This window comes from Acomys minous (assembly GCF_964271855.1).
Source record: "Acomys minous genome assembly, chromosome: 6".
Classification (NCBI taxonomy): domain Eukaryota; kingdom Metazoa; phylum Chordata; class Mammalia; order Rodentia; family Muridae; genus Acomys; species Acomys minous.
This window is the reverse complement of record NC_140487.1, coordinates 8,179,028-8,202,221: the sequence shown is the minus strand read 5'-3', so window position 1 is coordinate 8,202,221 and position 23,194 is coordinate 8,179,028.

Genomic DNA, 23,194 nt, shown 5'->3' with positions numbered 1-23,194 from the left:
AATTAAAAGTTACTAAATATGCTAGTGATTAGAGTTTGTAGGTAGAGTGTGGTGGATAATTTTCCATTCCTTTGTCAAAATACCAAAGAAAGACCACATCAAAAATGACGATTTATTTTGGTCCTAGTTTCATATGTTACCATTCATGGCCAGCTAGCTTTGTTGCCTTAAACCCTTCATGAGACAGAACACTGTGTTTAAAGGATTGTATGACTTAGAACAGTGCTAATCTCATAACCATGAAAAAGAAAGTGTTGGGGACATGTTGACCAAAATATATCTTTCAGAGGTCAACCATTTATGAACTAATGTTTCCAACTAACCTACTTTTCCTTTAATCTAAACCATCTACCAAGAATCAGCTAATACCAGGCTTTCCATATTCAACAAAAATTTTAGTCGTATTCTAGATCCAATATAGGACTTAGGGTTTGGGTGATTGTACATTTAAGAAAATCATGTTAATGATATTAAAATAAGATGTGCACTATTTAATTTTAAAATGTTGTTGAAGTAATTTACACTACTTAGATAGATTTTTTTCAAGAGTCTTCACAGTGCTATTATACATATCTTTTTATTTCCCAAATTGTTTTGTGATGATTGATTATTCTAAGTGTAGGTAGATTTTGTTCTAAATTATCCCCTTTTGTTTATCCATTTCTTACATTGTTTTTTTTAATCTTTTCCATTAATTTTGGAAATGTCTTAGCCTATGTTAGTTGGAATATTTCTTGCCTTTCATTATATGTGCCCCTGTAGGCTTCAGATTATTATGTATAACTTTTTGTAATTGCTCTGCAAGTCTTTGTATTCCTTGATTCTTTCTTCATTGTTTTGCTTCGTTCTGTTTCCTCTTTGCACTTCAGTTTGAGCAGTTTTGAGTAGACTATTTTCAAGCTACCTATTTCTTCCTTTTTAATGAAGCAATAATGCACTTTATTAGACCATTAGAATGTAACAGCTTGGGTTTTCCTTCACATACAGGCTGCATAACTAAAATAGTTTCATTGTCTTCTGTCTAGGAGATTCTAGCCATACATTTTATTCAGGCAAACCTCATCATTTGTTATTTTAAATAGGAATATTCTTCTAGTCATCACAGACATGTCCTATCCACTGGTTATTCATTCAGATACTCTCATGGCACTATTTTATTTTTATTATTTTCTCTCTAGTCTTCCTTAAAGTTGACTTGTCTGTTATTCTATGTTGTTTACATTTCTCTTATACTTTGAAGATAAGAGAAACTTTTGGAAAACCCTAGAAAAGTGGGTGTATAAAACGGGTATACAAATTAAAAATTTACTGAAACTAACTTCTAAAAATCAATTTAAAACAATTTTCTGGTATATATATATATATATATTATATATATTATATATATATATAATATATATATATAATTCTATTGTTAATTTAAGAAGAAATAAAATTTCCATATACTAATGACAAAATAAATATATTATGGTTACATTCTGATATGACCTCCTTAAGTGGTTGTTACAGTCACTGTCGCTACATTAACCAATATAGAAAACTTGGTGTGCCAGGATGTTTGTATTTCTCTTTTTAAAATTTTTTTTTGACATCATGTAGGCTGTAATAGAAATACTTTCCCTTTAGGTAATTTAGAGATAATATACTTTGTAAGTATTTTAAAGTGATTAACTTCTCTTGTCTATGATAGAAACAAGATGTTTCCTTTTTGCATTGTTTTCTTGTTTCTTGCTTCCTTGTTTTTTCCTTCCTTCTAATATTTCTGAACATGATAATAAGAGGATGTGAAGAGAATGTAATCTTGCCTTAGTCTGGGCCCAAGGTGAAAACAGTCTTGTGATGCTTGACCCCACTGAGACTTTGTCTCTATAAACTTATAAACATCTTAGTATAGACTCCTAGGGAGGAAGTATTAGCCCAAGACAAAAGACGGGGGCAGATGATTCAGACTGAAGTATTGTATTGCAAAAATGACCACGGATTTGGAGGAGGAGAAAGGGAGAGAGAAGAGGAGAAGATTGGGGAACTAGAGGGAGAGATCAGAAGTTCCTGCCCACAGCACCACGAATTTCAAGACTGACATCTTGGTGGATACTTCCAAGTTCGGTCCATGGACGGTGAGGCTTCTTCTGTTGGAAAAATGCTAGACTCCTGAGAAATACACTGGAGGAATTGCCCCATAGAACTGATATCCCCTCCAAATTATGGTAGTCAGGTTGAAAGGGAGGTACGTGCCTTTAATCCATCTCTAATAAAGTAGAATCATTAAGGAATCAGAGACAACAAGAGAATTTCTTAGATTATTAGAGATAAAAATATATGGAAATTTGAAGCTTTCCTCTAGAATTGACTTACTCAGAGTTAATAAATTTTGCCAGTCCTTTCTTTTTTCTTTTATTGACAATAGATATTTTTATACAATAGATTCTGATTGTGATTCCCAAGCCACCTATTTCTCTCAGTTTCTCACTATCTGCTTTGTCTCTCCTTAAAAAACAAACAAGAATATAAATAATAATAATAATAATAATAATAATAATAATAATAATAATAATAGTACTGCTACTACAACAATAACAACAACAATATAAAACAAAAGCATGCACATCGAAGAAGGACAAAACAAAGAGGAAACAGAACCAAAGAAAACCACAAGAACTACATGTAGATGTATAGATACACACATTGGTACAACCACAAGCTGGAAGACATATTTATATATAGCTGTATTTAAATAACATGTAAAGAAAAAAACAAATAAATAAAAGCTCTGGCATGACATTGTGAAATAAAGAGCCTCCAAGCAAGCATGTCTTTGTGTTGTATTCATTTTGTGATGTGGCTGTCTACTGTCGAGCATGGAGTCAACACATAAAAGTGGTTTGTTTTCCCAGTGAGACTCTAATGGAGAAAACTAATTATTCATTTGCAAGTCATCATCTTTGGAGACAGCTTAGTTAGGGAGAGGATCTTTTCAGATCCAGATGCCTGAAGGACCAGTGAATGGTGGCTCAGTCTCTATGAGTTCATGTGTGTTTTCATCTGGCGTGTTTAGAAGGCTTTGTTTTCTTGTCATCCTCCATCCTTTCTTAGTCAAACATCCTTTCCACTTCTCTTTGACAGAGTTCTCTGTTCTCTGAAGGGAAGCATTTGATGGAGGTATACTTTTTAGGGATGAATCTGGTTGTAGGATCTGAGTGTGTTCTCCTTTGCTGTAGGAGGAATCTTCTCTGACAGCAGCTGAGCAAAACACTGACTTATAAGCATAGCAGAAAGTCCCTAGGAGTCATTCAGTTGGTGTGTTCTTAAACATAACAGCAATAGTTGGTTTTCACATAGGCTCCTGGCTAACTAGTCTCAGGTTTTTGGCCAACAAAGGAGTGTCAGATATAGGTTTCATTTTGTTAAGATTCTGTAATTTTTTCCAGTCTGGTTTTAATGTCTTCTTTGTTGACTATCAGGTGTGTGGAATTATTTGGGGGGACTTCAATTCTATTCTATTAACTAGCTCTCTGATTTTGTGACAATACCATGCTGTTTTCTTTACTTTAGAAATATATTACAATTTGAGATCTGAGGCACCGATATTTCCAGCAATTATTTTACTATTTAGCAGTGTGTTCTCTATCCTACTGTGGTGTGTGTGTCTGTCTGTCTGTCTGTCTGTCTGTCTGTGTGTGTGTGTTTGTGTATCTGTGTTTGTGTCTATATATATGAAGCTGAAAATTGTTACTTCAAGTTCTGTTAAGGATTGCATTAGAATTTTGTTGAGTTTAGCTGAATCTGTAAGTTGCTTTTGGTAGGATGGCCATTTTTATTATAGTAAACCTACCAGTCTCTAAGCTTAGCAAATCTTACCATCAACTAATAACTTCATTAATTTTCTTCTTCAGTGTGTTTAGAACTTTTATCATAAAACTATTTGATTTGCCCATATAGAGTTACCCAGGACTTGTAGTTATTAGTATTCAAGGATATTATGAATGGTGGTACTTCTCTGATTTCTCTCTCAGTCCATTTGTCATTTGTGTATAGGGGAGCTACTGATTATTATGAATTAAGTTTCTATCCAGCTATGTTGCTGAACCTGTTTATTATAGGTTGTGATTTTCTGGAATTTTTAGAGTCACTTCTGTATATTATCATAATACTGAAAATTTCAAATAAAGTTTAAAAGATTCCAATATTTACGGCTTCAGAGGTTAGCCTCTGCCCTGGATTTCTATATTTAGAAAGCTCTTTTTCTATGGTTGAGAGTCAGATGACTTATCATGTGCACTCGTGATTGGGTGTGGGGTGGCCATCATGTGAACTCGTAGTTGGGAGTTGGGTGGTTTATCATATGCATTCATTCACTTTAGGTCCAAGAACTTTTGGGTTTCAGTGTGTTATGAGAACAACTTTCAAGCTCTATGTATATAACCATGAAAACTGAAAGGCTTTAGTTTTACGACTTAATGTTATATTGCATTTTATAGAGTTCTATGGTTTAATAAAGTTGTAATTTCAGTTAATAATAAATGTACCTAAAAAGAAACATTATAATTTGAAAAAACAGTTAAAATAAGAAAAATAAATCAACATATTTGACACATTTGAAGTACCACATTAGCATTGTCAATATTATCTCTATTCCAAATGCCATTGTATCAACCACATTTGTATAAGCTCCATCTGTCACATGCGTTAGAACCTATATACCATTTGCTAACATCTCCTTACATGTACTTGGATTCATTGCAGAGAAGGAGTCACATTTATTTGTGCAGGATGAAGAATCCAGAGGTTTTACACTGAGGGATAATATTTGAGTATGTGGGTTGGGTATACAAAGAAAGTCCTTCTTACTTGTCTTTATGAACTGCTTTTTTTTTTCTGACCAAAAAAAAAAAAAAAAAAAAAAAAAAAAAAAAAAAGAATGGTGAGCATCTCCAACCATGGTTCTTTTATTTCAAGCATTTACATAAATTTTGCTTTAACAAGGCAATAATGGATGCATGTAGGTTCTCCTTCCTTTCAAAATGACTTCTTTAACTTTTGCTGGTATCTGCTAACTAACTTAAAAACATGAAAATACAGATTTGTAATCTTTATCCAGGGAATTTTCAGTACAAAATGGTGGGGGAAAGTTCTACCATGTCCAGTTTTAATGCCTCTCTAGTGATGTCTCCTCACGCCTTATGTGGTGTTTATATTTCTGAATGCTTAGCGATAACCATACTCACTGAAATTAGATATCTTCGATTAGCGCTTTAATTTGCTTTGCTTTGAAATGTGTATCCAAGAATTATCACCTTCCAGATGCAGGATTTCTGGACTATATTAAGGAAAATACACAAGCATATGGGGAAATGTCAACATGAGACAACTGTACAGGATTCACTTTTTATTACAGAAGTTCTTTTTAACAGTTTTCTTTTTATTTTCCTAATTTAAGAAAATAAAATGAAATTCACTAGTACAAAATGATGGATTTTTATGGTGAAATTAATAATTCCTGCAAACATATAAATGTTAAAAATTATACTTATAAAACTATAAATTATAATTTCTTAGGTTATGTTAAAGCTAATATGATTGGTTTCATAAGCCAAAATACTCTAATTACTGCAGCTCAGATATCAGTGAAGTTTCTTTGTGCAGATGATAGTGGTTTGACAATAAGTCAAAGTACATGGAGTAACTATCAACAGAATGTCAGCCACAAAAAGACATATTTCATAGTCTCTCCATACCCCCAGCAGGGGGAAGGGAGAATGAAATAGAAAGATTATAAGAACCAGAGGTCAAGGAGGACAGGAGTGGAATAACGTCTTATGGACACAACAGTGCTGCTGCACGAATGAACTCCCATCTGCTATGGTTGACTGCACATGACATATCAGTCACTCAATATTCCAGCATGGAGTAGGAAGGAGCTCTTGAGTTCCTGGCCCTACGTGAGAATCAACGGGCATGTGGATGCTTCTGGGGAGGAAGAGTCCATGGTATTTAAGGATATTGTTGTTGGTAGGTCAAACATGTTCTACAGAAAGCTCCATACCCAGAAATGTATAAATAGTACAAATTGAAATCAAAGTGTTACTAAAAAAAAAAGAAGAAGAAGAAGACATAAAGCCGGGGAAATTCAGGAAGTACAGTTAGATTTGTGATGAATTCAAAGCTAGAGTTGTGAGTAATGTTATAAAAATAAATTATTTGAAAATTTCAAGGAAATGATACATATTTTAAAGTCTTCAGTTTTATATTAGTTTAATATGTTTAAGATGAGACTGATAAAAATGTACAAGTGAATCTATTGAAGCATTATGAAACTAGTCAAATTATTCTTTTTGTTTTATTTTTTAATTTTTAACATTTTTTATTAATTTATTAAGATTACATCTCAATTGTTATCCCCTCACTTGTATCCTCTTGTTCCTCCCTCCCTCCCTCTTTCACTCTATCATCCTCCCATTGGTCTGTGACAGAAGGGTACATAGCTACTTGTATACATTTTCTCTCTGTTATTCTGGTGTGGTTCGTGCAAAAAAAAATCTGACTAATTTTTAAGTTCAAAACTATTTTGAGGAATCATCCAAAGGATTATACATTAGGACATGGTCATGAAAATGTATACAAGAAATAATCCAAATTAATTCCAGTAAAATTGATTTGCTTATATTAATATTACATTTTTGGTTTAATCTTAACTTTATAAATTGTATGTATAGAAATTAAAATTTTCATATAGCACATGTAAAATTCCCATATTGTGAAGTTTTTAAAATATAATTTTCTTATAACTATCTTAACAAAAATTATCTGTTTAGTTTCACTATATTGTTTGGCTACATTTTTCAAAGTTTTGGGCAGCATATGTCTAACCATTAGCAATTAAAATGTTAACCTTTATATGTCTCAATTTATTTCTTCCTTAACTCTGAATTTGAATTCTACTGTCAACTGAGTTTATAAACAACAGTTGGTTTTTTAGCCTGAATTAAAGACTGTGCCCAACATGGCACATATTTTTCTAAATGTACCTTTCCATATCTCCAGAGCCTCATACATTTCATGAGGTGTCGAGTTCCTTGGTGATTGATTATCTGAAAAGTACATGGAGGAAAAGTGGATAATGGAAATAAATTCAGGATGCTAAAAGTTTGCAGAATTTTAGACCTCAAAAGACAATAAACTTTACTTTCCTATTTTGTACATCTAAAAATTCAATAATCAAGGATATTAAATCATGATATATATCTCTTGAGACAATTTGTGGCAGAAAAACAAACTACTAATACACATAAAAATCAATGAATCTGAAAGGCATCATTTTAAGCTAAAAAATAAAACACAGTAGAGGGAAAGTACAAGGATTTTTTTGTTATGAGCCATTTATAAGTATTATCTGTATAAAATCAATCACTGATTTATGGTGATAGAAGTAAAATACTATTTGGAATAGTAGGGATAAATGGGTAGGGGAAAACTGGTGAGACATGTTCTGCATCTATATAAGTTGTGGTTAGTTTGTAGTTGCTAAGGCTGTTCCATAAGTTGGATATAGGATATCATTCACATGTGTTACAGGTGTAGTCTCCAAGTGGCAATGTTAGAAACTGTCTGAACCTTTAAAGATGACTTCTAATGAGAGGTTTACATCTGTAGGTATACATATTCGAAATGGTAGAAATTTACCTCTTTCTACAGTGACTTTTAATTTCAGCCATTCTTTGACCACTCAGCACTTCCTATCATGAAGAACTGCTGCACCATAAGCTCAAAGCAAGGAGCCCAGCTGATCATATACTAAAACCTCCTAACATGTATACAAGTGGACATACTTTGAGTATTTGTTACAGTGGTAAAAATTGATTAATGCAGATTGCTAAACCACATCCTGTACATTGGGCTGTTGGCATAAGAGTGTGCCCTCCTGTAAACCACTCCACATTACATAGTACAACAGTTCTCTTGAGGCCCTGAGTTGTCCAAGGAGACCACTTGACAAGCAGCTTTTGACTTTCGACTGTTTAGAAAGAGGAGGATAACTACAATCTCTGGGTGGAAACAGAAACTAAACCATCTGTGAGTATCACTGCTCAACACAGACTAGTAAATGACATATTCTTGGGTGGTAAAAAGAGCCACCCCGAGGCTGTGGAGAAAGGGAACACTCCTCCATTGTTGGTGTGAGTGCAAACTTGTACAACCACTTTGTAAATTAATCTGGAACTTTCTCAGAAAGCTCGGAATAGCTCTACCTCAGGACTCAGCTATACTACTTGTGGATATATACCCAAAAGATGCTCCACTATGCAAACATGACACTCAACTATGTTCATAGCAGTTTTATTCATAATACCAAAAAGTGGAAATCACTTAGATGTCCCACAACCCAAGAATGGATAAAGACACTGGGTACATTTACACCATGGAACACTACTCAGCTATTAAAAACAAGGAAATCTTGAAATTTGCAGGCAAATGTACAGAACTAGAAATGATCTTCTGGAGACCCAGAAAGGCACAAATGGTATGTACTCACTTATAAATGGAATTAGCCATCTAGTAGAGGATAAATATATTACACTGAACAAAGACAAAGAAGACAAGCAACAAGGAGGTTACAAGGGGGGATTTTTAAATCTCACATAGAAGTAGAAATAGAATAGACAGAGGTAGTGGTTGAAGAGAAGGAACAAAGTAGTAAAAGAGACACAGAAAGATATGAGGTGAAAATCAAAACCGAGGAGAGCTGGGACCAGGAGGACAAAAGGCCTGTAGAGAAAAAAACTGTTGGTGGGAGCATCTCTGTCACAAGTTGGAGACCTAAGTCAGGGTAGGCTCCCAAAAGATATGAGAGGAGCTCTAGCACAGACTCCTAGCAGCAGGAGCCATAGAGACTAAAGAGGATACCCTTTAACTAGACAAGTCTTCTAATAGAGGGAGGGGGACCCATAAACACTGACCCTGCCCACAAGATATACAGGGATAAAGATATCGTACATAGAGCAGAGATATCTAAACAATGCCTGGTCCAACACAAGATCCATCTCATGAGAGAACACCAACCATTAAAGTTATTAAAGATACTCTGCTATGCCTGCAGACAGAAGCCTAGCAGAATTGTCTTCTGAGAGGCTCCACTCAGCAGCTAAGATGCACAGCCAAGCATTAAGCTTTGCATAGTATGCTTAGGAATCCTTGTAGAAAAGGGGGCTGCCGCAGAAGAGAAAAAGACATGGAGGTGACAGGTCTTCATAAGAAGATCATCAGAGCTAACTACCCAGGGCCCAGAGGGGTCTACTGAGACTGAAGCATCAAATAAGCACCTTGCATGGAGTAGTCCCAGACCCCCTACAAAGATGTAGCAGATAGTCAGCTCAGGCTTCATGTGGTTCCTTTAGTAAGGGGAGGAGAGCTCTCTCTGATATGGACTCTCTTGCCTGCTGTTTGATTACTTTCCACTGGCTAGAATGCCTTGTCAGGCTGCAGGAGAAGAAGACATGATCAATCCTCGCAAGACTTACTGAGCAAAAGTGGATGGGAAGGAGGACTCCAGTTTCCTGAGGAGTAAGGGTGGGGGTATCAAGGAGAGGGAGAGAAATAGTGGGACTGGGAAGTGAGTAGGGATGCAGCTGAGACTAGGATTTAAAGTGAAAATAAATAAATAAGAAAGAAAGAAAGAAAGAAAAAAAGAAAGAAAGAAAGAAAGAAAGAAAGAAAGAAAGGCTCAAGCAAATAACATATCCCCTAGACCACAGAGATACTGATTTTCACACTGTTCTGGGGCTGTAAGTCCCATATCAATGTACTGGCAAATTTAGATTCTCCTGAAACATGCCTCAACTTGTTCCTACATGGCTTTGACTGCATCACAAAGAGGGAGCTTGCAAAGGTGTTGGATTTCTAGATTGGCTGTTTTCATACAGTTTTCTTATTATGTTAAGTAAAGACTGAAGATGTTTGTAGTTGTATAAAGGAGAAAATAGAATCTTATTTTAGATGATTGCTTTATGCATTGTTATTAAATTATTCTAAAATAATCCTTCAGTAAATTCCATTTATTTTTTTAAAATTTTTTTCCTTTTCTTATTAATTTATTCTTGTTACATCCCAATGGTTATCCCATCCCTTGTATCCTCCCATTTTTCCCTCCCTCCCACTTTTCCCTTATTCCCCTCCCCTATGACTGTTCCTGAGGGGGATTACCTCCCCCTGTATATGTTCATAGGGTATCAAGTCTCTTCTTGGTAACCTGATGTCCTTCCTCTGAGTGCCACCAGGTCTCCCCCTCCAGGGGACATGGTCAAAGGTGAGGCACCAGAGTATGTGAGAAAGTCATATGATAACAAAATACATCTCAACACTTCAAAACATATACCCCACACTAATCTATCAGTAGTCACATATTCCTTTCTTCAGTAAGCAGCAGATTTCATGTGAAACAATATATGGTAATTTAAAAACATACAGACCATTTAAGTTACTTCACTATGACTTCTAAATAAAGTGAGGCTAATTTACTTTTATATACTTTAGTTTTGAACCAACCCGGTTGCAATCCCAAGTATTTGCATAGGTTCCAGTGACTTGGTCACAGATAAAACCACACCTGAGTGACAGACAGGCAGTGTTTTGAAGCTTGTGACAGTTGTTGCTACATTGACAAGACTTGTTGGTTATATACGAATGTGCTCCCTCAGCAGACTCCTTTCATTGTTACTGCTGTCATATAAGAGCTCCTAATTTGTTACTGTTCTACAGTTAGAAAACATAGAACAGGACGCAAAAGATTGAGTGTGGGAAGTCAGCTGACCGCAGACTTCTTTTTCTTGTGTTTTGGTTTTATTATAGTATATATTTATCATCTAATTTTTAAAATTTAAATATATTTTATCATAGTTCTCCCCTATCCCTAATTTTCCAGATCCTTTGCCCCTCCCTACCTACCCAACTTAAATTTGTTCTAAAAAAACAAAAAACAAAACAAAAAAAAAACCCAATGAGACAATAAAGCCCCTCAAAGTCAAGAAAACAAAATACAACCATACCCAAAGAAAACTGTAGAGGAATTTTAATCCAGCAACATGGCTGCTCTGTGAAGGGATCATATCCAAAGTCCTTCTAGGTCTGTGTGATCCAACTGGAATCCAAATATGCCACACTCCTTTAATTCCTATGAAAAGATTAACATCATTTACAGAAAACAATAACACAAAACAGTAACCAAATAAAAGCATGCACACAAGCCGGGCGTGGTGGCGCATGCCTTTAATCCCAGCACTCGGGAGGCAGAGGCGGGCGGATCACTGTGAGTTCGAGGCCAGCCTGGTCGACAAAGTGAGTCCAGGACAGCCAAGGCTACAGACAGACCCTGTCTCGAAAAACCAAAAAAAAAAAAAAAAAAAAAAAAAAAAAAAAAAAAAAGCATGCACACATACTCAAAAGAAAAGAAAAGAAGAGAAAGGAAAAGAAAAGAAAAAAACATACAAACAATACTCTGTGTGTCTGTTGTAAGTTGGTCAACTACTCCTCAACATGAGGCCTGACCTGCAGTGGTTGATTTATTTTCTCTACCAGTAAGTAGGCACAACGGACAGTTCAGGTGTTAACCTTTGCCCTGGTGGCTAGGTTTTCATTCATTCATTCATTCATTTTTAAAAAGATAGCATAAAATATATTAAGATAAAACAAAACTATCATTTCAAAGTTGTACAAGACAAACAGAAGGAAAATAGCCCAAGAGAAGACAAAATAATCAAGGAGCCAAAGGGTTCTTATATCTACATATTCAGATCTAAAGCACTTGTCTTCAACAGAGACATCTTACAGATGTGATTTGAGCCCTTCAAATTTCTTCCAGTTAAGAATGTCTTTTAATCTGAAAAGATAACCCACACTGTTGACAAGAAAATTTGGGGTAGCATTATGATTATGGTGAAGACTTGGCTTTATAATCCAGGGACTGATATCAATGTGATAAATGACATATTTGTGGTCACAAATATTGTGCATTGGAAAACATTTGTCTATACTTTGTAGGAAGTCTTCTGGAGCCAGGCAGGCATTTATAACTTTGTATTATAATAAATAATTTCCTTCAATATAAAGAACTTTGTGATTTTTCCATTCATTTTTTAAAATCTTACATCTGTCTTTTTCACTGATTCTGGAAGAACTAAGCTAACTCCCCTTTAGCATATCCAGAAAGTTACATGTCAGCATTTGGCCTTCTCCAGAAAACCCAGTTCTTCTTCCTTGTTTTACTTTGTAGTCTTTGGATGTATGAAATGGTAGCTTTAACTACAACAGTATTTGAAACAGTCTAGCAAATCATTCTAATGAATTACATGACCCAGAGATGGTCTTGAGGAAAACTGAAACATTATCTAGAAATTAGACACAATGAAAGGTTACAGGCATAGAAGTTTAATTTTTCTGTTACATAGAAAACTATAGTTACACGGTAGGAGGGAAAAGAAGCTTGCTTGTGTATTATTATAATTAGCATTAGCATCATTATTATTATTACTAAAACCTCTAGTATGATTCTTTACTAAGAGCTTTGTAAGAATTTTCACTTCAGAGCAAAGAAATTTGCTTTTTGAAGTAATTGTATAAACATGGATATTTACTGATTATTTTGTTTATCACAGACAAAGAAGTGGTATCTTCATAGTATTGTTTCATTTTTCAGTTCTGTGAGTTCACAGACACATCACATGAAAATTGTGCTGTTCTGCAAACTGATGTCTCTGACTCGAGGAGATGCACAATTCAAAATTATAAAATTTGCATATTTGCACCTGGTTTTAATGGGAATCACTGAAGTCCTTCATCAGTTTGGCTCTCCATGCTTAGAACAATATGATCTGATTATAACTCTACAGTGTATGTAAGAATAGACATTAGTCATTTTGACTTCATTTATATCCAGAAGATCATTAAGAAGTAAGAAATTTTCATATTTGGAACAATTTATGCAAGGGAGAAGAAAAAAGAATAAAAAATGACTCTGTTGTGCCACAAGGGCATAAATTAACTAAAACTACATAGAGTAAACAAGTCAAATGTATTCTTTTATGGGACATGCTGGAAGAAGAAGGATCTCATGACCAAAGTCAATGTAGGAGTTTTTTAAATCAATTCCAACATATGATATTTCATTCTAATAAATTCTAGAGTATTAAGAAATATTTTAGAATAAACTAACAAAAACATAACTATTACATGTTTAGAAAATGTCACCATATTTCTGAAAGCTAAATAGATTTAAATTTTATTTTCAATTTGAAATGGTATGGAGAATTCTGTCATGGAGAACAATGCCTAGTTTAAAATTCATCACATATAGTGAAAATATAATCATACTTGGCTCATTATATTACAAAGAAACTGCCAAATTCACTGAAACGATGATTTGGAAACAACAGTTGTGAACTCATACTGCATAGAGAGAGTAACAATAAAAGATTTATAATTACTTGGAGTAATGATTTTCATTTACATGATTATAATGTTGCAATGATGCTGCTAGAGAACTGTGTGAAAGTTTCTCTCACAAGCCAACTACACTTAGGCAAAATATTCAGAAATTTGACTAAAAGGAAAGAAGAAAGTAAGAAATTTAAGCATATTCAGTCAGAAGCTTTTGATATAACTGAAAGAGATCTGTCTATCTGTCTGTCTATCTATCTATCTATCTATCTATCATCCATCTATCTGTTTGCATATCTATCTATCTATCTGTCATCTATTTATCATCTATATACCTACCTATTTAATTCTCTATCATTTATTTATCTATCTATCTATCATCCACATACCTATGTATCTATCATTTATCTATCTACCTATATATTGTCTTCTGTCATCTATCATTTATCAATCTTCCATCTATCCATCATCCTTCCACCTATCATCCATCTACATCTATCTATAAATCTATTTATGTATCTACCTACATACAAATATATATATATATATATGTCTCTATATCACTTTCTTGGACTTGCCAGAGGGAAAACAAATAATTCAAAAGAGTAAGTCTCTTGCTTGAGAGCAAAGAATTGCCTGATACTGTCATTTAAAATGACTTTGAAAAATAATTTAAGGAAAATGATGGAGTGGAAGGAGAAAGAGTGTGCCATATAACTGTACTACTGTCACAGTAGAATCTGTCTCCAGAAATTCTCTTGTAAGGCAAATTCTGTAGATTTGGAGTTTCAGAAAAAAAAAACTTAAGAAATTCAGAGTTCATTTGAATCAATTTAATTTATTAACAGTCTAGAAATTTCTAGAATCAGCTTTCCTAGTGCTTTTAGACACAAGATTGAACAAAAACATATATCCTACACATACCACGGTTTTTGCATGACGCTAATTGTCACTTATTTATGTTTTTATTTAATTACAATATAACTATGCAATTCCCCACTCTCCTAAAAACTTCCTACTCCTCAGATGCTGTTTGGATTAAAATACTCTTATTCTTTAATTATTACTGTTGCAAATGTATAGAAATAAATATAGAGATGCCAAATGCTAATCCATTTAGTCCTACTAATATGTCTATTCACTAGGACTGAACAGTTGAGATTCATAACCATTAGGGGAATCATTCCTGGGGAAAACTATTTCTTACTTAGCAGTCTTTGATTTCCTGTAGGCCTTAATCTAGAGCTGTGACTCAGTGTAACTTTACCTTTCCCTGTTGGTTAGCACTCAACAACGTTATCACTTTTCAGGTCTTGTCTAAGCATCCATATTGTTCAGATGTCAGTGTAGCTCCCTGTCACACAATAAATACACAATCTTGCAGCAGACTCCCTCATGGTCTGGCTATTACAATCTTTCTAACCCCTCTTCTGCAGTGTTTCCTGAGCGCTGAGCTAATTGATATTTCTTATTACAAAGATGAAAAGAATGACTCGAAACATTGCAATCTCTCTTAGATAAAAGTTTCTTATCTTGCTTGTCAACATCAAAAAGATTTCGAAGCCCATAATTCCTCTTCCTTGTGTTTTCAAGCTTTTCTTTTTAAGAGGTCCGCCATTTGAAGTGGAGGACATCCATTCTAACATCATGTTCAGCAAAACATGAAAAGTGACTGATTAGACTCAGAAAATATTTAGTAAGTCCTTAACTATACCCCTCAAGCTGATTCTTGGCACAAACACGTTTTATAACAATATACCGTTTTGCAACTGTTGGAGACCACTATAGAAAACACATATATCAAAATGCAAAGCTATGGAACCAGGTCCTAATAGATAAAATGCACTTCCAGACTTAATTAAGACTCACAACATTGCAAAACACAGGACATAAAGATTCTGAGTCAGAAAATCAGTGAGTCTGCTGTGAGATTATGTATACTTGTATTATCAAAAGCTATATTCATGAAATCTCACCAACATGACTGTATAGACATGAACTGAGTAAGGATGACAACAGTAAACATACCAAACTTGACAGAGACTAACCCACAGGACCTCAACCCTACTCAAAGAACTATTGGCAGCTGAGAAAAGCCGAGATAAAGAAAAAATGTCTTCCTCAAGAAATAACAAACAAATTGGTCAAGGAACATTCTTGAAACATATATACAAGTGGGATTTTTAAAGTTATTTATATTTTATACTGTGATATTTATATTAAATTCTATGTTAGGGATAAACTATGGAAGGTTCTAGCTAAAGAGTAGTGTGTTTATGTGTCACCTTGATAAGAAGTCAGTTGTATGCCAGCTTAGCACAAGCTCGTTTCATCAGCCAGAAGAGAGTCTCATAAGATCCAGCTGTAGGACATGTACTTAGTGATAACGGGGGAGGGCTCTACCCATTGTGGACAGGGCTATCCCTGAGCTGGTGGTCCAGGGTTCTGTGTGAAGGCAGGCTGAGCAGTCCACAAGGACCAAGCCATAAGCAGCACCCCTCCATAACCACTTCATCAGCTCCTGCATCCCCATTCTTCCCTTGTTTGAGTACATGTGCTCAATGCTCTTGATGATGAACCGTTATATGGAACTGTGAGCTACGTGACTCCATTCCTCCCCAAGTTGTGTTTGGTCATGCTGTTTCATCATAGCACTAGTAAGGCAAACTAAGACTGAGCAGGTTTTATTTAGGAATATGCATATATGTCTATGTATCAAAATACATATATGCTATTAATAACACACAAGTAACATAAAAAGAGGCTGTGTTTTAAGGAGAGTGGGGAAGTATGAGTGTTTTATGAAAGAAAGAAGAGATAAATATTGTAATTATATTATAATCACTAAAATAAAATAAAATAAAAATTCCAGAATATCAAGCAGAAGAAAAAAAACCTACAACAAATATCAGGCATGTGTAAGGGAGAGAATCTTGTTTTCTAACATAAAACACCATTAGATTTAAATGTCTACTTTTAGAAAAATCATAATGCACAAAATAACAGTCCAGACAAAGGGAAAAAAAGTCATCAAACTTACCTGAGAATATATGCCATAATAAGTGCTTTATAAAACATCACTTGGAAGGCATTTATAGAGCACTACTTTTCTTATTGATATTAGATTAGCCAAACATAATGTCATGAAGATTATAGTGGAGGAAATCCACAATTAGGACAAGGGAAGTTTTAATGAAGGTAGAAAGAAATCTGAGTCTGAAAAATAAAATAAGTAAGATAGAAACTGCTCTAGAAAAAGTCAAATCAGACTTCTTCAGGGTGAATTATTCATGGAAAATAAAGGTAGAGTTAACAGAAATTAGTAAGTCTGAATGAAAGAAAAAACAACACTGACTGAAGGATAGCAGGAGGGCCTGAGTACCCTGAGATACTGTAAGGTAGAAATGCATCTGTACCGTGAAGAGAGCAAGCACACACACTGCATCACAGAAGGGAAAGGGATAGAAAAGAGATAATGTAGTGTTTTAGTTTGCCTTACTAGTGCTATGATGAAACAGCATGACCAAACACAACTTGGGGAGGAATGGAGTCACGGAGCTCACAGTTCCATATAACGGTTCATCATCAAAAGCATTGAGCACATGTACTCAAACAAGGGAAGAATGTGGATGCAGGAGCTGATGAAGTGGTTATGGAGGGGTGCTGCTTATGACTTGGTCCTCGTGGACTGCTCAGCCTGCCTTCACACAGAACCCAGCACCACCAGCTCAGGGATAGCCCTGTCCACAATGGGTAGAGCCCTCCCCCGTTATCACTAAGTAAATGTCCTACAGCTGGATCTTATGAGACTCTCTTCTGACTGATGAAACGAGCTTGTGCTAAGCTGGCATACAGCTGCCCAGTACAATTGACTTCGTACCAAGTTGACACATAAACACACCACTCTTTAATTAGACCTTCCATCATTTATCCCCAACATAGAATTTAATATAAATATCACAATATGAAATATAAATAACTTTTAAAATCCCACAGTCCTTACACATTCAAACATAATGGCTGACTCATGTTCAATCTTTTTAAAATATCTAATCTCTGTTGATAATACTCTGTTTAGTTCTATACCCCAATGTTTTAATTGGATTATTTGTTTGGTGGTGTTTAATTTACTGAGTATATATATGATATTAGCTCTAGGTCAGATGTAGGGTTAGTGAAGTTCTTTTCCCAGCCTGTAGGCTGTTGTTTTGATCTGTTGATAGTGTCCTTTGCCTTACCGAAGAGGTTCAGTTTCATGAGGTCCCATTTATTAATTGTTGATTTTATTGGTGTTCTGTTCAGGAAGTTGTCTCCTGTGCCAATGAGCTCAAGGTCTTCTCCACTTTTTCTTCCAAAAGATTTAGTATGTCTGGGTTTATCCATTTGGACTTTAGTTTTGTTCAGGGTGATAAGTTCTGTCAAGTTAGCATAAGTGTAGCCAGTACATATTGCATTTAATAAATGTATAGAAACTAACACAGTAGTATAAAAGTCGTAAGTATAAACATCCAAGTAACTGAACTAATTAAAAGATAAGCATAAGGAGAATTATATTAAGATCATATGTTAATAAGTTTTTGTTTCACAAATATGTCTCTCAGACATACTGGGCCACAAGGCTGAAGATGATGTGCCACCATTATAGAGAGTTTTTGGGTAACTGTTTGGGTAGCAAACTGTCTCTGTCATTTTTTCCTCACATTGGAAACTGCTTACCTGCACTTCCTGTTTACTCACATAAATAATTTTATTCCTTCTCAAGTCTCATGGTGTTGAAGATCAGATAGTTTAACTTTACAATTAAGCTTAGTTGTTTAGGGCTTAAGATGTTTTTAGATCTAGATAGATGTTTTAAGTTGATAGAGATGAGATAGTGCAGATATTGATTTGCATTCAGAATTTTAGACTCACCAAGATAGGAAATATTTTTCTTCAGATTGCCAAATACAAACAGCCAAAACACTATGAATGTAACACATATAATTTTTTATTGTTTTGTGGTTCTTCTTGCTGTATGTAGTTTATTTTATATATGTGTCACAATATAAATGCATGTGTAAAATATTTTAAAAATGAATTGTAATACATTTGTAAACAAACAAATAGTGTTGCAGCCAACAATAATGACATGTATTTTCTTAAGTGCATATGGAATAATTCTGAAGATCCAGGATGTCAGACTACAATTTAAACCTGAATATTATCTAAGCACATAGGTAGCATAGACATTCTCTTTCTGGCCTCAATATGAAATTAGAAACTTAATCCCAATAAACACTGTAAGTAAGCCCAACATATTTAATTAAAATGTAACACTAACAATTAATGTATCAAAAATGTCACAACATAAATTAGGAAATAACAAGATATTAATTAAAACCAAAATGTAACTCATGATAAGTGATAACAGCTGCTTATAGGAATGATTGAATGCTCAGATTAAAAAAATATGGGCTTGAAATACCACCACTGATAGGATTCTCATCTAACATTGCAAGGTTCTAGGTTCAACACCCAGTCTCTACATGTACACACGTATGTTTACATATAGGCAGACAGACAGACTGACAGAAAGACAGGCAGACATACTTCAATCCAACAACCTAACTTTGTAACTTCAGAAAATAGAAAAAGAATAAACTAAACCCAAAGTCAAAAGAAGAAGCAACAACAACTACAACAACACAAAGATCAGAGGAGTGATAAAAGAGATAAATAATTAAAAGATAACAGATATTATTAGTGTACCATTAGTTGAAATTCACAATTTCTGAAATGAACAAACACCTTTAACTAAGAAGCCTTTCAGTAAATAGTTAAAGAAAAATAAAATATTCAATTATGAAAACTAAAAATGAAAATTTAGAAACATTACCAATTATAAAGAAATATATGGGATCATAAGAGTGGCAGCTGAATAGCAACAAATTAGTAATACACTTGAAATATAAATATTTAGAACTCCTAATCTCCCAAGACCAAGCTGTAAAAATGAAAGTCCTGGACTGATAAATAAACATGTACAGAGTTTAAGACATCAGTTCATTTTTACTGCTCCTCCAATCCCCGGGTCTGGATCCATCACTAGCACGTTCTAAAAAACATTTGAATAACAAATTACCAATAATTCTAAAAAGGTCTAAACTTTGAAAAGAAACAAGACTTAATTCATTATATGAGGTTAGTTATGTCTTTGTGTAAAAATGAGAAAAGGACACTACAAAAACACATATCTTTACAAATACTGAACCAGATTATCGACAATAGCCACAGAACACTCCTACAATAATACCAGCTACAAAGAAGCTGGGACTTGATACAGAGTGCCAAGTTTCAAGTAGCAAGATCATATCTGAAAACAGTCTTCTACAAGCACATTAACAAACTGTTTCTTACACTGTTTTAAAAGAATAGAACACCATGGCTACATGGTATTTAATAATAGAATGCAATGTTGGTCCAATATATGGAAATCACTCAACACAATGCTACATTTTCAAAATAAGTATGGAACAATTATTTATTTGGCACAGAAAAAATACTTGGCAAAAATCATTCTAACAAAACAGAAATTCAAGGAACTCACTTCAGCAAAATGGAACCCGTATCTGAAAAGCCACTGCAAATATAACAGTGAGAAATGGAGAGATTTTCTTCTTTGGTTAGATACAAGTAAAGTTCCACTGATATTTCCATTTCTATCAAAAAGAGTCTTATAGTTTCTAATCAGAGTCTAAAGATTAGTGAATAATATAAAAATTAGCCTAAGAAACAATAAAACTGATCTCTGTTAATAGGTAATGCAATCTTATTTAAGGAAAAGATTAAGTATTATATACATTCTCTCTCTCTCTCTCTCTCTCTCTCTCTCTCTCTCTCTCTCTCTCTCTCTCTCTCTCTGTCTCTGTCTCTCTCTGTCTCTGTCTCTCTGTCTCTCTCTCTCTCTCTCTCTCTCTCTCTCTCTCTCTCTCTCTCTCTCTCTCTCTCTGTATCACTCACTCACACACACACACACACCTTGTAGAATAAATTAACTTAGCAAAGTTTCAGGATATAGAATAAGCTCATGTGTAAGAACTTGCATGCCTACATTCAGAAATGGATATTAATCAGTCAATTAAACTTGTGAAAGATTAAAAAATAAACTAAGATAAATTTAACACATAGAGGAAAAAGACTTGTACATTAAATTTGCCAAAGAAAGAAGGCATAAGGAATGGAAACTTATCTCTATTGAATTATTTTTAATAATAGTAAGGAGGCAATATTATTTTAAAAAGTTATATGTTCTATACAATCAAGATCAAGATTTCAATGATTTATTTTACAGAAATGGAAACATGCTTCCTTAAACATTGACTTTCGGAGATGTTGGAGGATGAGAAGATCTTGAAAAACAACAAAGATTAAAAAAAGTCAGGAGACTCAGTCCATGACAAAACACTCAGCTGTAATGCACAAAACTATCTCAAGCTTATAAAAAATAAAACAGGAAGAGGGAAAAGAGGGAAGGAGAGAAATAGAAGTTGTAGGGAGGAAGATGAGATGAAGCTTACATCAGAGCTATAGCTTAAGTGCTTATCTGGCATGTCATAGATCTCCAGGCCCACATAAAGGAAAACTATTAAAAATTTACAGTAAAATAGTGAGTAGTGCAAAGCGTAAATGTTTACTAAGGTTGTGGACATGTTTTCAATTCCCAGAAACCATGCAAGTAGTTAAGGTAGTATAGAAAGCTTTGGGTGTCTTAGATAATAGCTACTGAGTTGGAGATCAACAAGCTAAAGAATCTGAGAAGATGTACAAAATTATCAACTTATTTAGTACCTCTGAATTTTGTACATAAAATTAAACTAATGCATTTTATATATGTCAACTTATCACAATGCAAATTTGAAAATGAAGACTATAGGCAAAAAGATATAGAGAGAAACAAGTTCTCTACAGAAAGGAAAACATGGTAGTCACATTCCTCTTGTTTGAATATATTCTATACAGGCATCAGTAGAATGTATTTTTTCATATATAGACTCTGACTCTATAACCCATTGATATTACAAAATCATACAAAGCTGAAGATATCAGATAAGGTTAAATATAGCTGTTACTGTTTTAGTTTGTATACTACTATTCCTCTATCTTTTGTATAATTCACTTTAAAGAGAGTGATAATATTACTGCAAATAGTTATATATTTGATCTGACATTTAGTGATCTGAATAGTAACTTTTTCCTTAAAATCTTAGATATGTATTTGTTAAATCTATGAAATGAGATAATTGAGATGCTTTAAAATTATTTGATTTTTGTGGAATTTTCCCCAGTAATTAATTTTCCCATTGTTTTTATCTTGTTACATGTCAAGCAAGAGAAATAGCAAATCCATCTTCTTAGAAACAATTCACAATTTGAGGGATCTAAAATGACTTCTTTATGCTTTTATTCATTTCTTCACACTTTAATGCAGATATAAGTACATGATCTTGCACACTTTTAAGGTTATATAAGACAGTTGATTTACCTTTAATTTAGAGACAAATTATGGCTTCAGAAACATGGCAGATAGATTTTTTTGTATAGTGGTAGTAATTTCTTAAGTTGTTTAGGTATAATTTTGCAAGGGATATACTACAGATCAAAATGAGACTAAAGGCTCTTATTAGGTTATGAAATTAACAACTAGTAGGAACAAAAATGAGAAAGAGTAAGATGTAGTGGCTTCTGGAGTTTGAGTGGTCAAAAAATCATCTCCTAACAATAGCACTCCTGGGTCAGAGCCAAACAATATACTTGAATATATTGATCTTCATATCATAATCTAAGGATAGTTAGTAAATCCTCACATCTATTTGCAATGTTGTACAAAAATCATGTTTCTTTTCCCTCTTGCTATGTATAACAAATTACTATTTTATGGCTGTTTTGTGTCCCTTACAGCAAATTCTTTAGCTAAGTCATAACCTCTAAGTAATTGTATTAAGAGCTGAAGTTACGTGGACTGGTTTATGATGGTGAAGTCCTGGCACCTAGGATTAGTGCCCTCATAAGAGTATCAAAAAGACCCTTGTTATTTCTCCAGTAAAGATACCAAGAAATAATACTTATCTATGAACCAGGAAACTTTTGACAGATGATGACTTTCCTGTATTCTGATCTACATATCCAGTCTTCTAGGCCAGCAGTGTAGCTGGTAAATTTTGGGTAAGTATTTTTTTTGTTTTTGTTTTTGTTTTTCTTTTTGAGACAGGGTCTCTCTGTGTAGCCTTGGCTGTCCTAGACTCACTTTGTAGACCAGGCTGGCCTCGAACTCACAGCGATCCACCTGCCTCTGCCTCCCGAGTGCTGGGATTAAAGGCGTGCGCCACCACGCCCGGCTTTTGGGTAAGTATTTGATGTGGATGGAAGCATTCTCTTCTGGAGTGAAAGAGGTAGCTGATGCAGTGCACAGTAAAGTTACAGACCCATGAGGTCTCTCCCTGATGTTACAGAGTAGTAAACACTGAGAGGTAAAGGCGATTCTTCCGTGATATAGATGCCAGAAAGTCATGTGGGGAATTTGTGAGCAAGGTTCTGTGAGTCTGTATTAGTGCTGGGTGGGCCTTGGGGTGCAGCATCCTGAGTCAGTGACCATGTCACTCCTCTCTTGCAGTTTCTGTAATTAACCCCGATGAACAAATGAACTCACCAAGATGAGCTTGGAGATGGTTTCTTTGGTCCATTGTTTACATCTCTCTGGATGAATACATCATTCGGTTTAATTGTCCTGGAA